The sequence below is a fragment of the Aquarana catesbeiana genome, linkage group LG06 (assembly GCF_042186555.1).
Source record: "Aquarana catesbeiana isolate 2022-GZ linkage group LG06, ASM4218655v1, whole genome shotgun sequence".
Classification (NCBI taxonomy): Eukaryota; Metazoa; Chordata; class Amphibia; order Anura; family Ranidae; genus Aquarana; species Aquarana catesbeiana.
Genome location: NC_133329.1, coordinates 134,652,895 through 134,669,420, shown reverse-complemented (window position 1 = coordinate 134,669,420; position 16,526 = coordinate 134,652,895).

The following is a 16,526-nucleotide window of genomic DNA, read 5'->3' as shown; positions in this document are numbered from 1 at the left end:
TAATAATATCGCCTGCAAACCGACCCGAAAGTGCCGCTGCTTTCATTCCAGTGTGAAAGCCCCGAGGGCTTTCACACTGGAGCGATGCGCTGGCAGGACGGTAAAAAAAGTCCTGCTAGCAGCATCTTCGGAGCGGTGAAGGAGCAGAGTGTATACCACTCCTTCACCGCTCCTGCCCATTGAAATCAATGGGACGGCGTGGCTATACCGCCGGCAAAGCGCCTCAGCAGAGGCGCTTTGCCGTGGTTTTTAACCATTTCTCGGCCGCTAGCGGGGTGGTAAAACCCCCCCCGCTAGCGGCCGCATACCGACGGTAAAGCGCTGCTTACAATAGCGGCGCTTTACCACCGACGGCCGCCCCAGTGTGAAAGGGCTCTTTAGGTATTTTTCAATGCTTTAATTAAAACTTGAGAAAGGTTGTAGAAAAGAGGTTGAGGGGAGGTTTCAGATACCTTTTAGCAGATCACTTACAGACTCCTTGAATCAAAGGACAAAACACAGCTTTCTTTCAGCAGATCTTGAATACCTGGGTAAGTCCCTCACACAGACCTAGCAACCAGTAAGTGCCTGGATAAGCCTCTCTCAAAGACTTAGCAGGCAGTAGATGCCTGGATAAGTCTCTCTCACAAACTTAGCAGCCAGGAGTTTATTACCTTGATTGGATTGTAGAACAGCTTCACAGTATCAGAACCTTTAAGTCATCCGGCGGTACTGTGAGGGTAGGTTAGATCTAGGTGCGTTCTCCAAGTAAGTTACCAGGCCCTTCTGAGAGACCAGCCTTTATCTTGGCTCTCTCCAGCAAGGGTCCTCCCCTGGATCCCCTCAGCTTGACTCGGCTTCTTCCATTCAGGCAAGACAGCCTAAGGACCACCTCTGGACTAGTAGGCCCCAGACAGGCTTCTGGGCCTACTTGCACAGCTTGCAGCAATGTAGCGTCAGGCCAGAAGGGCCACGAGGTGAGGACTGACCAAAGCACATGGCATCTGTTCAATAAATACCCCTTCCCAGAACGCACAGCGGCTAGGAACCTCCTACTGGGCTGTTTCTGGAAAAAGAATATTTATTACAGCTCAACCTAGTTGTTATTCTCACACTGTCCTGTGGTACCAGTGACACCTACTGGCAACAGTGGGAAATGCACAACACAGTCAAGATTAGAACAGAACCAATAAACTATGTACAATCAATCTGAGCTCTTTACAGCTCAGCCAAAAACTAAATTTACACTATAGCCCCATTTTTAGGAACAGGGGGCTACACATACAAATTGAAACTCTTAAGGTTTGACCTCATATTATATGGTTTTGGTAAATCTGAAGACAAAAATCTGCAGAAAAACTAATAGTGTGTATGGGGCCTTAGCCCTAGGAAGACACTCTCAGTCTCTCCGTGTTCGATTTCCATTATACTCTCACTGAGTAAAGAGTGAGTTGGCTTTAGACAGAAATGTATTTTCACCTCTAAGAAAGAGAAGAACAATATCCTTTGTAAATGCCAGCCCTGGATAGACTACACTGGGGTCACCTTCAGAAAAAGAAAAATTGCTTATCATGGGCCATGCTAGGGCCCTCCGCCCCTTCCATTGATGGTTGCTAGGACGCTAACGGCCATATCGAAGAGGATTGTTAGTCACGAGGACAAGGGACACTGTGCAGCAAGGGAAGTCTGTAACCTAGCAACAAAGGATGCTGTGCAGAAGGGGACACCAAAATAATGGAAAGGGATTCGTTCCTTTCCATCTGGCTGGATTGGAGGGCAGTCGTGTGTAAACGGACCAATTAGCGGAAAGATCCCCTGCTGAGAAAAAATGGATCTGACCCATGTGAAAGGGGCCCAAGGTGGCCACCTCAGTTGGCCTCATGGGCAACATGACCCTGGTCCCTCTGTCTTCATTCTAGACTAGTCTATTCAAATCTTTCTAACAGATAATGTACTTAAGCCTCTAAAACTAGTGGCAACGTACATGTGAGAATATGAATATGCCGAATATTGTGACACAAAAACTAAAAGGAGAACCAGATTTTATGCGTCTGCAGACGTTTGCAGTCAAATGTCACCTTTGAGGAAAAATGACAGCAATAATGCAGAAAACATGGAGTCAACAGACATGTGTAAATTTTTTATTTAAATGCATTGTACACTTTCAAATGTTTTTGTTGTTTTTACTAGGTATTAGTGTAGTTATTATCCCTGTGTTGTTTGTCTTACCTTGTAATGATGGACTCACTTGTTGTGACTGCAGTTTGTAGTCTCATGACCGATCAATCCCCTTATGTCAATGTATTTAATCACCTAGCTTGTCCATATTTGCTAAAGGGATAGGCAACTTCCTTTTCTGGCTCACACAGTGCCTCACCAATCCGATTTGTGCCTCACTATTTCCTATCACAAATGTGGAACTGCTAATGTGCTGAAACACACCTCTTCCCATCATTGCCTCGCCTTCCTATGTCTATTTCAGATCTAATTACTTTGCAGCTTTTATCTGCAGAACACTAGATTGAGAGACCCGGGTATTGTGGGATATATCGTTTCTTTACAGGAAGTGTCAGTTCTCACACTGCAGACAGACTTGTTTGAACACAAACAGAAATTGCTGACAGAGGAATAAGAAGATTTATTATATAGGCTGTACATACAGGCCAACACCATAAAACTACAGGATCAATGCACATCTTTTGCAGGTTAAAAACACAAGATGAAGGTAGGAAGCTTTATATTGGCTTTAAACTTTAGAATAGATGTAGAGCTTGGAAATTATTCAGTGGTACAGAAGTTCTGGAATGACCCATGTACTTTGGTTATAAAGGTTGAGAAGAACTTCTCTGGGCAATACAGTCAGGTTAAAGCTATACAGGTGGCTTCTAAAGGAAAAGTTTTTTTTTATCTTAATGCATTCTATGCATTAAGATTGAAAACCTTCTGTGTGCAGCAGCCCCCCAATACCTGAGCCTCATCCACCAATGCTTTCTAGGACTCTCCCTCCTGATTGGCTGAGACATAGCAGCAGGTACCATTGGCTCTTGCTGCTGTCAATCAAAGTCTGTGAGCCAATGAGGAAAGAGAGGGGGCAAGGCCGAGTCATGGCTCTGTGTACAAATCGACACACAGAGCAGCGGCTCAGCTCGGGTGCCCCCAAAGCAGGTAAGTATAACATGTTTGTTATTTTTAAAAAATTTGGGCTGAAATCGGACCTGAAACTGTGAATGGAGACGCACCGGACCCCTTGCTGTGAGCCACTGCGTGTTATAGTGTGAACCCAGCCTGAATATCACTTTAATCACAGTATTAAATTCTTATGTGATTATTCAAGTAAGCATAGAGACTGGTAACAGATGGAACAAATTGTTCTCTATGGTATAAGTTACATAGTAGTTTGTAATGGAGATTAATTAACATAATTAGATCATTATGAGGTTGCGTGCCATTAATATCTGTATACATGCTACTGTGTAGCTAACACCATAGGAAGCATTTGTTCAGTCTGTTAGTGATTGATCTCTACTCTTGCACAATTAATCGCAGCCAATTTTAGATTGCACTTCTGAAAATTGCACGTGCAGCACTTTTTTAGGCCTGGTTCACACCTATGCATTTTTTTGTGTGTTTTCAGTTTTGCAGAAACACACTACAGTCCATTTAACACGGTTTCCTATGGATTTAATTCACAACTGTGCATTTTATGGAAAGGGCCAGGGACTTTTTTCATTTTTTTTTTTTGTTTGGTTCCATAGGCTTTAATGGATCAAAAACATGTATTGAAAAACACAAAATGCATCTGGAATATGCAAGCTGCAACCTGCATAGGTGTGAACCAGGCCTAAATTATTATTTTTTTTTTATTTCAGACCCTGTATAGAGGAGCTTTACTAAAACTGGAGCACACAGAATCTGGTGCACCTGTGCATAGTAACCAATCAGCTTCTAACTTCAGCTTGTTCAATTAAGCTTTGACGATAAAACCTAGAAGCTGATTGGTTACTATGCACAACTGCACAAGATTCTGTGTGCACCCGTTTTAGTAAATCTCCTCCTGTATATATGACATGATACAGTGGTCCAGGCAGCTCAATACATATGCAAGTTACACCAACAATTGTCTATTTCAGTCCATCTGTTGATGGACTGAAAGCAATACAATCTAAATGTGACCCATAGATTTATATAACTTTTATTGAGCAAAGATGGTGACTATGTTTAGGAGAGGGAGAATATGACAGTCTCCTTTAGAAAGCTGCCTTAGAATATGGAACAGCAAGCATGGAAATATTTGATGTAATATTAAAATATGTTTGGGTGATTGAAACTCACTGCATTGAATGCTTCTGTTCACAAGTACAGTATGATCAATCATGAAAGTGTTGCATTTAAATTAACTAGAAGGTGCACTACTGCTGGATTTACTTTTCTTCATAGCATTCATCTTGTGCAGTTGGCTGCCTGTGGTCAAATTCCTATAATTGCTGATATGCTAATATCTTCTAAGAATCCTGGAATCTAAACCTGATACAAGTGGTTGTTAAGCCACTACTGTAAAAACCTCCCATCCCCTTTGTAAGGCTTGATTCACATCTATGCATTTTGCTTTTGAGCATTTCTTCAGTGCTTTTTGCTGTGCTTTCTGCGTTTTTGTAGAAAATTTTACTGCGATTTTGCCGCAATTTGCGTTCTGTGATTTGTGGGGTTTTTTTTACATTCACTGTATATAGCTAGTTGCTAAGGAGCAGGTCGGGAAGCCGGCTGCCACATCCTTAACAACAGATTAGTCGTAAGCAGGCTTCCCCGCTGACAGCTGAATGTAAAAAAATTGGATGCTGTGCATTTGGAGGGGACGCCCCCATGCCAAAATTTAAAAGAAAATGGCGTGGGGTCCCCCCCAAAATCCATACCAGACTCTTGTCCGAGCATGCAGCTTGGTAGGTCAGTAAAAGGAGGGGACGAGCGCCCCCCCTCATGAACTTTACCAGGCCACATGCCCTCGACATGGAGATGGAGGGGTGGGTGCATGTTGATGGGGACAAGGGCCTCTTCCTGAGAACCCTGGCTGGTGGTTGCCTGGGTCCGCGGGCTGAGGGCTTATCAGAATCTGAAAGCCATCTTTAACATGGGGACCCCCAGATCTGCCGCCCCTCCCATGTGAATGGGTATCGGGTACAATGTACCCCTACCCATTCACCACAAAAGCAGTGAAATGTAAAAAAAAACAAGAGCCGGTTTTTGACAAGTCCTTTAGTAAAAAAATAGCTCCAAGCCATCTTTAGCCCCAAACGGTCTTCTCCTTGTGCCGTCTTCTGGTACTGGAACAGGATCTGGTTTCTTTTTTCTTTAGAGTAACAAACACTTTAAGCATTCCCTGGTTATGATCCGGAAAAGCCAGAATGGATAATCCAGTTTGTGTGCACCAAAAGTTTTTGCAAACCCCGTTATTACCATATAAAAGTATCAGGCTCCAACCTCTACAGATTGCCTGCAGAAAACTACAGGGTGGGGAGGACACAAGATCAGTCACCCTGAACATGGGGAGGAAGCAGCAGTGACTGGTATTTTTATAGGAAGGTCCTGCACAGATGTGAAGTACAGGAGTATTTCCATACTAGATTACAGATCACAGATCTACAAGAAATAAACAGCCAAGATTTAAGTAAGAATACATGCTCCCCTTGTATTTAGACTATATTTGTTGAAGTAGTATTAAAGTCTAACCTTAACTATTTTTACAAATGTTCCTTCACTCCTCCTACTGTACCTATCCTGCCTAGTCTGTGTAAAAAAGATCTGTATACTTACCTTTATTAGTTAAGGCTGGTTATGTGATTCTCCAACTCTGGCTCCTTTGTGTCATAGAGTACTCAACAACATTTGGAAATTCCAGGATCTATGATGTCACCCATAGGCTCTTATGCCCCAGCCATTGTCGGTTCCCCCTCCTCTTCCCTGCAGCAGCAGCTCACTGACACAGGGGAGCTGTGGGATTATGTGATTGGACCAGAATTAAAAAGAAAAGAAAGCATACAGATTTTTTTTTTTTATCACAGGAAAGGCAGGATAGGTAGGAGTAGGGGGAGGAGGAACATTTTTAGGAATAGTTAGTGTTAGGCTTTTACTCCACTTTAAGCCTGGAGTTCAGCTTTAATAACTACATAACTGTATTAGAAGATATTTAAAAGTACATGTCCAGACATTACCAAAATGTACCTTTAAACATCTCTCACCCTCTCCAGAAAACATCTCCCAGCATTTTTTTTTTCTTTTACCTTGTTCCTGTAGCGTGAAAAAATGCCCTTTTATCTGCCGGAAATACAGTGTACCGTTTAAGCTGGCAACACAGTTGTCTTTGCTGCACTGTCCACCCTATGTCTTGGACAACAGAACTCTAATGCCCTGTACACACGAGCGGAATGTCCGACAGAAAAAGTCCAACGGAAGCTTTTCATCGTATATAGCAATTGTGTGTAGGCCTCATCTGACTTTTTTTTTTTGAAAAAGCTGACGGACCTAGAAATGGAACATGTTCTAGATGTTTCCAACTGACCCAATTCCTATCGGGAAAAGTATGTATGCTGGTCCGACTAACCAAAAACGATGCATGCTCTGAAGCAAGTAGGAGACAGAAGCTATTGGCTACTGGCTATTGAACTTCCTTTTTCTAGACCCGTCGTAAGTGTTGTACGTCACCGTATTCTGGATGGTGGGACTTTGCGTTGACCATGCGTAGGCAAGACCGATTGAATAGAATTCCGTCAGAGAAACCGCTGGAGTTTATTCCAATGGCTAAACCGGTCGTGTGTACGCGGCACAACTATGTCATGCAGATCTCTGTCTCACTCTGTATGCATACACTTTCCCAGCAAAATAATGCTGTTGCCTTAACTCCCAAGCGTTTCCCCCACACTATGTCTTGGGAATGTGATCTTGGGACACATAGCTCTAGGGCCATGCCTATGTCAGTAAAAACTTAATCCACAGCAGCCGTCATGCAAGAAAATTACAAACCTAGTGATGATGTTGCAAGGAACAATAAAAGTTATTTCTATACTTGCAGTATTTTTTATAAGAATAATACATGGGGAAATGTACATGTTTTGTAGAGCTGTACAGCAAATGTTTTTTTTTTATTTTGCCCTGACATACACTTTAAGTGTTTGCCATAAAACTTGCATCAAAGTGATACTAAAGTTTCGTTTTTTTATTGTTTAAAAATAAAAAACATGTTATACTTACCTGCTCTGTGCAGTGATTTTGCACAGAGCAGCCCAGATCCTCCTTTTCTCGGGTCCCTTGCCGGTGCTCCTGGCCCCTCCCTCCTGCTCCAGGAGGGAGAGTCCCGGACAGCCTCTCATGCAACATCGCTGGATCGAGATGGGGCTTAGGTAAGTATTAGGGGGGCTGAGGGGGAGCAGCACACAGAAGGTTTTTTATCTTAATGCAATGCATTAAGATAAAAAACCTTCTGCCTTTAGAACCACTTTAAGTCCAACAAATATTTGATTTCCGCAGAAGAGCACCTGCAGCAATGTGATATTCCTTAAACCAGATAAATTCTGCTGAATTATACAGCTGGTATCTATACAATATTAATTTATCCAAAGCGCATTGTAATCTGCCTACAAGTATCCTTCAGCACTGTTGGGTCTCGTCAGTGTGTGCATGAAGTCATGCGCTTTATAAGCAAGGTGATGATACAGTCTTGGCAGGGTTTCACACCATGAACACTGGCTAAACGCATCTTTGCCGGCCCTTTGGGAATGATCTCATGAAAACCGAGAAATTAAAATGCTTTGATATGGATTGTAGTTTCTACCAGAATCTAAGAGGTCACTAGTTTGAATTCTTCTTTACATAAGATGCTAATCTCCTCCTCATAAAGATTAAATACATGCCAAGGATTGGACTTACGTGCCCCCATTAAATTATATGTACCACTGAACTGGTGCAATTAGCCCGAGGCCGGAAGGCTGGAAGGAGATAAAACAAAAACCTGTTAAGGCCTAGCTTTTGTGCCTGGTGCCAAGATCCAACAGGACTTAAAGAAACAGACATGCACCTTTGTAAGCCTTTGACAGAGGTTACAAAAGCAATTTAGCCAACCACTTGGATGTGTCAAAGCCTAAAGTCCCAAAAAATTCCAGATAGTCTTCAGTTCACGATGTAGGGCGTAATGGAAATCCTTGTTTTGTAGAGCATAATAATAATATTAATTACTATGTGCATGTGCACCCCTCGTGTACTGGGCTTTTTTGTGTCAGCAACATGTCAGCTTTGTTAAATTGAGCTGGGACAAGGTAGGAAGAAATTCTTTACAAGTAGGGGCTGTGAAGGAAAGGGAGGGGGGCTGTTTTTGTACAGGGAGGGGCCAGAGCCTTGTGTATTTACAGATTTGTGTATGTGTGGGGCTGACATATATATTCAGGTGTGTGTGGAGGGCTGGTCTGGCATATATACAGGCAGTGGCGGGGCATGGCCCCCTCTCTCCAGGCACCCACCTCTATGTATCATGGATAGATTCATGCATTGCATTGCATGAATCTATCTATTGCCACTGTAGCCACCCCCTATTCAGGCGTCCGGCCCCTTTTCAGGCGCAAGGCGCCTGAATTACAGCGGCGGGGGTGTATTTTTGAAGCACCTGATTAGAGCCATAGGCTCTAGTATACTTCAAAAAAGGTGCACTGCGTGCGCAGAGCATTGCATTCGCAGTTCAGCCAGGTGTGTTACAACAGCGAATTAATTCGCTTTTCTAACACTGAACTGCCTCTCCGCCAATCAGGAAGCGCGGGTGTGTTACCCGTCACCTGATTGGCTAAAACAACAGGCGCTGTGATTGGACGCCTATCAGGAGGAGGAAAGGAGACGCATGGAGGACACAGCTCGCCGCCGTTACCCGCTGCCCCATCGAGATAGGGTAAGTGCCAGGCAGTGGTGGCATTTGATGGGCACAGTGGTGGTATTTGATGGACACAGTGGTGGTATTTGATGGGCACAGTGGCAGCATTTGATGGGCACAGTGGCAGCATTTGATGGGCACAGTGGCAGCCTTTGATGGGCACAGTGGCAGCATTTGATGGGCACAGTGGCAGCCTTTGATGGGCACAGTGGCAGCGTTTGATGGGCACAATGGCTACATTTGATGGTACAGTGGCTGCAATTGATGGGCACAGTAGCTGCGTTTGATGGGCACAGTGGCTGCGTTTGATGGGCACAGTGGCTGCGTTTGATGGGCACAGTGAGGCTGTAATTTGTTTTTTTTTCAGAATTTTTCAGTTTGTTTGTGCCCCCCCAAAAATGTTGAGCGCCACTGTATATAGGTGTGTGTGTGGAGTGGGAGGGCTGGCATTTATACAGGTGTGTGAGGGGGCTGACATATATACAGGGGTGAGGGGGGGCGGGGCTGACATATATGCCCGTGTGAGGGGGCTGACATATATACAGGTGTGAGGAGGGCTGACATATATACAGGTGTGAAGGGGGCTGACTTATATACAGGTGTGTGGGGGGGACTGACATATATACAGGTGTGAAGGTGGCTGACATATACAGATGTGAGGGGGGCTCTAACATATATATAGATGTGGGGGGGGGCTAGCATACATACAGGTATGTAGGGGCTGACATATATACAGGTGTGTGTTAGGGGCTAGCATATATACAGGTGTGTGGGGGGCTGACATATATACAGGTGTGTGGGGGGGGCTGACATATATACAGGTGTGTGTGTGGGGGGCTAACATATATACAGTTGTGTGGGGGGCTGACATATATACAGGTGTGTGGGGGTGGGATATATATACAGATGTGAGGGGGCTGACATATATACAGGTGTGTGTGTGGGGGGCTGACATATATACAAGTGTGAGGAAGGCTGACATATATACAGGATTGAGGGGGCTGAGTGCATACAGGTGGGGTGGCTGGTGTGCGGATTTGGTAGGATGGCCCTTGGGCAAATTCTGGGGAATGTTGGTGGTCAGGCTCAGGGGGGCAGGCCTGAAGCTGTGTAAGTGGCCTAAAAACTTCTGATGGCTGCCCTGCTGACACTGACAGCTTATTTGCACTTGCTTTTGGATGGACTTCGATACTACTGCTCGGCTTCTCTCCTGGAGATACAGTCTCCATACTGCTGCATCCAGGATCTGCCTCATGGGTATCACCCTGCACCAATGCAGCCATATAGACTATCAACCACAGTTCCTCCTGGAGTGTTGCTAAGGCTGCTGGCTACAACCCTGATGCCACTCCTGCTGATCAACTCCACAAGCAGCTTCCAGCTACCTGATCCACCAGCACCTGTGCTACTTTGTGCCTTGAACATCTGTTTCCATATTTAGACCTGAACCCCAGACCTGTATATATCTTTTACAGTGGCAAATTAAGGTTTTTTCGAATAGCCTCTGATTAGGACTGTGCCCTTTGGCGACTTATATTATTTGTTGTATATCCCTTCTTTTGGTCTACATCTATCTGCAGTTAAAGAATGTGCTGTCATTAAAATGAAGAGATTCCTAGGAACATGCTAAACTACTCGAATTATTATGGGGTCTCGCTGACTGCTGTCAGCTCAATAAAGTCCAACCAGAGTCACGGAGAGAGAAATATTCAATCAGGCAGACTCCTAACTTTTAACAACTCCTATTTTGTACTCTTGAACCAACACTGCTGAGATGGACTAGCTGTTAGCCAAGGTGATCATAAGTCTTGACATTCTCCTGTTATAGCAGTTGTGCAGTGTATCTAAATAAAGCAGAAGAGTCTGACCATATGTCCCAATGAACTCTGTAAAAAACTCAGGCCTGGTCAGACATACCCCCTTATCTATGACAACATAGGGGACTGGAGTGGGAGGACAAGAAATGCATTTATACTATAAGAAAAGGGTATCCTGAGGCATTTCTATGTGCAAATTAGTTAAAAATAATTTCATTTGGTGGTATTGTACTATAAAGAGAAAATAGGTGAAAGGCTTTAATTGCCTTAGCACTTGATAGTTGTACAATTTTCCTCTGAGTATAAAGGGTTTACCTTTGTTCTAGAGAATTATAAATAAAAAAATAAAATAAAAAACAATCTGTAATAAAATAAATAAATAATAAAATAAGTAATTTAAAAAACAAACAAAATGCCATTTTAGCATAAAATAACTACATGGCAGAATTGCTGGTGCTATTGTTTTACAGACATGGCATCCTATGCTTATTTAAACGGTACTGCAAAGCTGTCAAACTTTACTGTCCTGCGAATTGGATGCGTTTTGAAGCGCATCTGATTCGCATTAAATGTGTGAATCGGCAGCCTTCTCAATGCAGCCGGTTTACACATGTGCGGGGCGGCCACGGTGCAGTTTCAAGGAGTTCTGTGCATTTTTCAGTCCGCTTCAGCTGCAATTTCAGGTAAAAATTTGCACCTGAACCGGTGAACATAACCACACCAGACTCCCATGCTGAAACCATAGCCACATATACTGTATGTGAACCAAGCCTTAAAGAGAAAGAAAACTGTAAAGCTGACCACACAAGGTTAGATTTTTGTTTGAACCTTCGTAGGAAAATCATTCATTCCTTCCTATCATCATTGAGTCAAATCATTTCATTCTAAATCCTGTAAAATTTCATCCAGATCTGCTAATTGAATGTAATCCCAGACATAGTAAAGAGGTTTCATTACAATATGCACTATTTTTCCTGAAAACTATAATCATAGTTAAGATTTTGTTAGTTGAAGAAAAATATTCCATTCTGCCCCTTCAAATTTTCTTGTCACTACGGTCGAAATCAAACATTGATTGGACCACTAGAACATAGTTAGTAAGGTTGAATAAATACACCAGTCCATCCTGAGTGAGCGTCTACAATTGTCCCTATCCCTGTACATGTATTATTTTATTTAAGGTACCCATATAGCGCCGTCAATTTACACAGCGCTCTACACATACATCACACATTAACATCGGTCCCTACCCTCAAGGAGCCCACAATCCAAGGTCCCCAACTCACATTCATGTTCTCATTATTAATAATAATAATAAAAATAAACAAAACTCACATGCATGGTTTTTTTTTTTTATTATTTATTTACTTTTTTATTCCTCAGTGTTTCTTATGGAGAAACCTATGGAGTCCTGTGTGAGTCTCCAAAAATAAAATTTTCCCTTTTAATATCACTTTAAAAGAGAAGTTCGGGATTAAAAAAAAAAAAAAAAAAAACAATTAGGCCCCTTCCACACGGATGTCCTGATCGTGTCCATCTGTCATTTTTTCAGGCGGACCCTATTGGAACTTCCAGTTTTTCGAAAGGGGTCAAATACTTACTTCACACATAAAAATGCAAATCAATTTATAGCTTTTTTGCAATGCGTTTTTCTGGATTTTTTTGTTGTTATTCTGTCTCTCACTGTTAAAATAAACCTACCATTAAAATTATAGACTGATCATTTCTTTGTCAGTGGGCAAACGTAGAAAATCAGCAGGAGATCAAGTACTTTTTTCACCTCACTGTAGTCTATGCTGTTCACACCTACCATTACTTGCAAGATCTGACAACGCATTACTACCTGCAGTCCCCCCTCCACATACTGGTCCCTTTCAGAGTTACTCTAAATGCCTCTATAATCAGGGTCTACCATTGACATATGGTGCTTGGCTTTGCAAAAAGTGACTCCCAGAAAGTCAGTATTTAGTACCTAGTCACAAGGTCTTCAGGCATGGTTACTCTATCAGATTTTACAAATAAAGGTACATGCCTAGGCATTTTTCACCCCTATATGAGTACTGGTGACCATCCATTCTCACCTGAGAAAGAAAGTGAGAGGAAATCCAAAATTTTAGAGTTGTCTACAGAAAAAGAAGTGAGGGAAAATCTTCCAACGGAGATGCCTACCATGGGTGAAAACTGTCTACTTTGGTAGATTCCCTTTAACTTCAAGTTGCATTAGGAAGTGAAAGCAAATCTCTCCAACTGTATACAGATAGCAGAAAATAACTTTTCAACACTATCCAATACAAACAAAAAAAAAGTTTTGGATTTACATACACTTTAAGCTATCTGCTTTGTCAATTTTAACCTTTAAATAGTTAACATTATTCCTAGCTTAGTTTTAGTAAGATAATACAATTACTGTACTGTTTGAACTATTAGGTCCATGATGCATGTGATTTTTGCTGTAATTAAAAAATTTAAAACAAAAAGAGCAAATCTATAACTTGTCTGAAGGGCCAATGGCCTTGCGCTAGCTCCTGTAGGATGATCATCTCTAAGCAATTGTTCTTATTAAAACAGGGAAAATAAAACTCTAATACCATTAACTTTAATGAAGGGCATTAACTAGATTATTCAAGTGCCAAATAACGTAGCTAGTATAACCATAATAAGCTGGTGGTAGAATGGTTTTGGTTTCCATTTAACTAACATTCTGAATGTGATTTCTTGCTTAGAATTTTTAATTAACTATTGTAACGAAACAAAGGGAGTCTCAACAGTGAGACAACCTCCCATTAACTCATGAGATTGCCGCTAACCTTAACTCTAAAAAGTTAACTCAAAAACATAATTCAGAAGGAAGATTTGTTATCTGATATGGAATATTTACACAACATTTTTGTTTTATGACTATGCAGTATCTTGAAATATTTACAATTTTCCTTAAATACTTCCAGAACGCATGTAACGTGACTGTGCTTAGGCACCGGTGTTCCTATTGCCTCATATTAGCTTATATACAATTTGGAATCTAAAGCTGGCCATAATTGGATTGAAGTTCAGCTAGTTCAGGTCACTTTCGATCAGTGTGCCTGTGCTGTCAATAGCGTTGCCTCTTAAAAGACAGAAGTCCAGGCAAATTGCAGGATTATCCAGTTTTTGGCAGCAATGCATAGAGTAATGAAGGACCGATTCCATGTACCAGTAGAGAAAATAGATTTCTACCAGTGACTATGAATACTCTTGGATAAGAAGGGGTTAAACTTGCACCTGTAATATTAATAGTTGACTAAGTAAGACCTTAATGCTTTTAGAATAATTTGTTATGCAATTTGGCTCCACGACAAGCCTCACTTTCCGAGGGGCAAGGTGGCCGGTTTCATCACTGCACTATAATTAACCTCTGGGCTTCCTGTCCTAGTCTAGCAGTACTTTCTAAATGTGACCTCCCATCTATTTCACTTTCCCTTCCTATGATGTCGGCATATTTTTAATATTTGCTATCACACCATCTGACAGGATACATGGTTAAGTCAATGCTTAACATCAGGGAACCTATCAGTGTCATATCTTGCGGGTGATGTATGATTCCGAAAACGATGCTATCAACAGAGCCCATCCAGGAGCTTATTCAGCTTAATTACAGGAAGGAAGGAAAGTCACTGCTCTGGAGGTTGATATCAAGAGACTCATCAGGCAGAAATAGACTTGGCTCTATGCTGATAACTTCTGAACTTGCAGAGGCATCATTTAAAAATATTAGAAGAAGAACACATTCAGTTACCTGCACTATCTTGTTAGATGAGAAAGATAAGAAAAAGCACCAGACTGAATGCTTATATAACTAGGATCTATCAAATATATGATTTCATTGCTTTTACAAAGGAAACTAGTGTGTTAGTTCTGCATTAATGAAGACACTTTTTTTTTCTTCCTCTGTGGTTATTCTGAAGCCTAGCCCCAATGCAAACAGACACTGTGTGTTTTCTCAAAAAACTGTCTCTTTTAACTCTGTTGGGGCCACCATCTTCAATTTAATATACTCAATGGCTTCATGTGAGCAAATAACGCATATATTAAGGTACCAGGTACCAGGCCAATAATGTTATTACTGAATGACTTTTCTTGAAGCTGAAATTTAAGTATGACCATTTGTACATACAGTAGTTGCATTTGTCCAGCTTGGACCCATGGAAGTATATATGTGCCATACCTGTGGGATCCCCATGGAAGCTGGAACTCGCTGTAGTAGGCAACACTACTACATTGAATGCTGCTAGCTTTCGGGTCCCGTGCCAAGCGACTGCTCTTCTGGTTATTGAACACAGGAGGTTGCTCACTTGGTTTGGCTCCTCATTCAGAAAACACTTTGATTTTCAAAGTATTCACTAATTATATGAGGGGGAGATAGTGACATCACCTCCATGCCTCTCTACCTTGTCTGAGCAGAGAAGGCTTTGCATTGCTAGTCCAACTGGTGTCAATTGGAATCCCAGCACTACATGTAGCAGAAGGAGAGGGCGACAAACATCTAGTTTAAATGAGTCCCTAAGTCCTAGAAGAAACTTGAAAGGACATCACAAGTAATTAGTGCTGAAACTGACAAATCTGAGCACCAAGTTACATTATTTCACACACCATTTTGTCATCACCATCTCCCCTTCCTTGCGCTGCTTAGATTTTATTTTAATTGTGATCACTTTTATCCATTTTTTGTATGGTATTTTTAGAAATAAAAATCCCTGGTTTACCTGCACTATGCAGAAGCTTTTTATTTTTTATTTGCATATTATCCCGATGCAAGAAACTGCCTTCCAGTAGCCCTACTTCCATCACGGGGTCTGGATCAAATCTGTCCCCGGCTTCTCCTTGGAACACATCCTTGAGGTCTATTGGCTGATATCCAGTTGGCGGCCCTTCCTGATGTTTCTTCACCCCACCAGAGAAGTCAAGAAGGGAGACAGAGGTTCCACCGTTCCGGATATCGTTTTCCAGCCTAGGTTTGGCTCCATGCACCATTGACTCCATGTCATATGACAGTGGAGTCCACGTCATCTGGTAAGAGTACCCATCTTATCTTACTTCCTGATGTTTTCATTCTGATGCCCCATATCGAGATGTTGGTTTACAGCTACGGAAGTTCTGTACCCCGTTGTTGACTCAGTCACAGATCCACACCGTGCACCATTGACTTTATTTTCTAGTTTCACATCATTTTTTGGTCCATACCAGTTCCTCTTAATAATTTGAGTTTGGAATCATCCATTTACCATATGTGGACACTTTATACTGTGTTTGTTCATTTCATTTCACTTATGGTTTTTGCACATATGCTTTACTGTTCAGTACAGCATCTCTTACTTAATTGTTTCACTACACCCTAACTTCCTATTACTTCTTAGCGCTGCATTTTTTTCCCATTTGTCATCACCATTACCCTAATCGGATGCATTAAACACAGTATTAGTTGAATTTGTGGTGTCAAATGCTGTGTGACAAACAGACGTATTCTTAAACGTTGGAAGTTTTTGGAACATCTCTTTTTCCTATTTAACTAGAACCTGATTAGATGTGGAGGAAAGTCTTAAGTGCCACCTCCTGTACCTATTTCACTCACAACAGCAGTATGATTACAGACTAATAGAGACTGAGGCAAAACAAAACTGTATTCAGGGGAGCGTGCATGGGAGGGTTAAGGAGGATGATTAAGTGGTACCCTATGTCAAAATGACGGTGTCCAGTAGACAGTTTCAATCATCTGGCATGGATGGACTAGCCTGCTGCTACTTTGTTGGAACTTGCAGCACTTACTTGCGGCTGTCAAGGAAAGGTTTCCT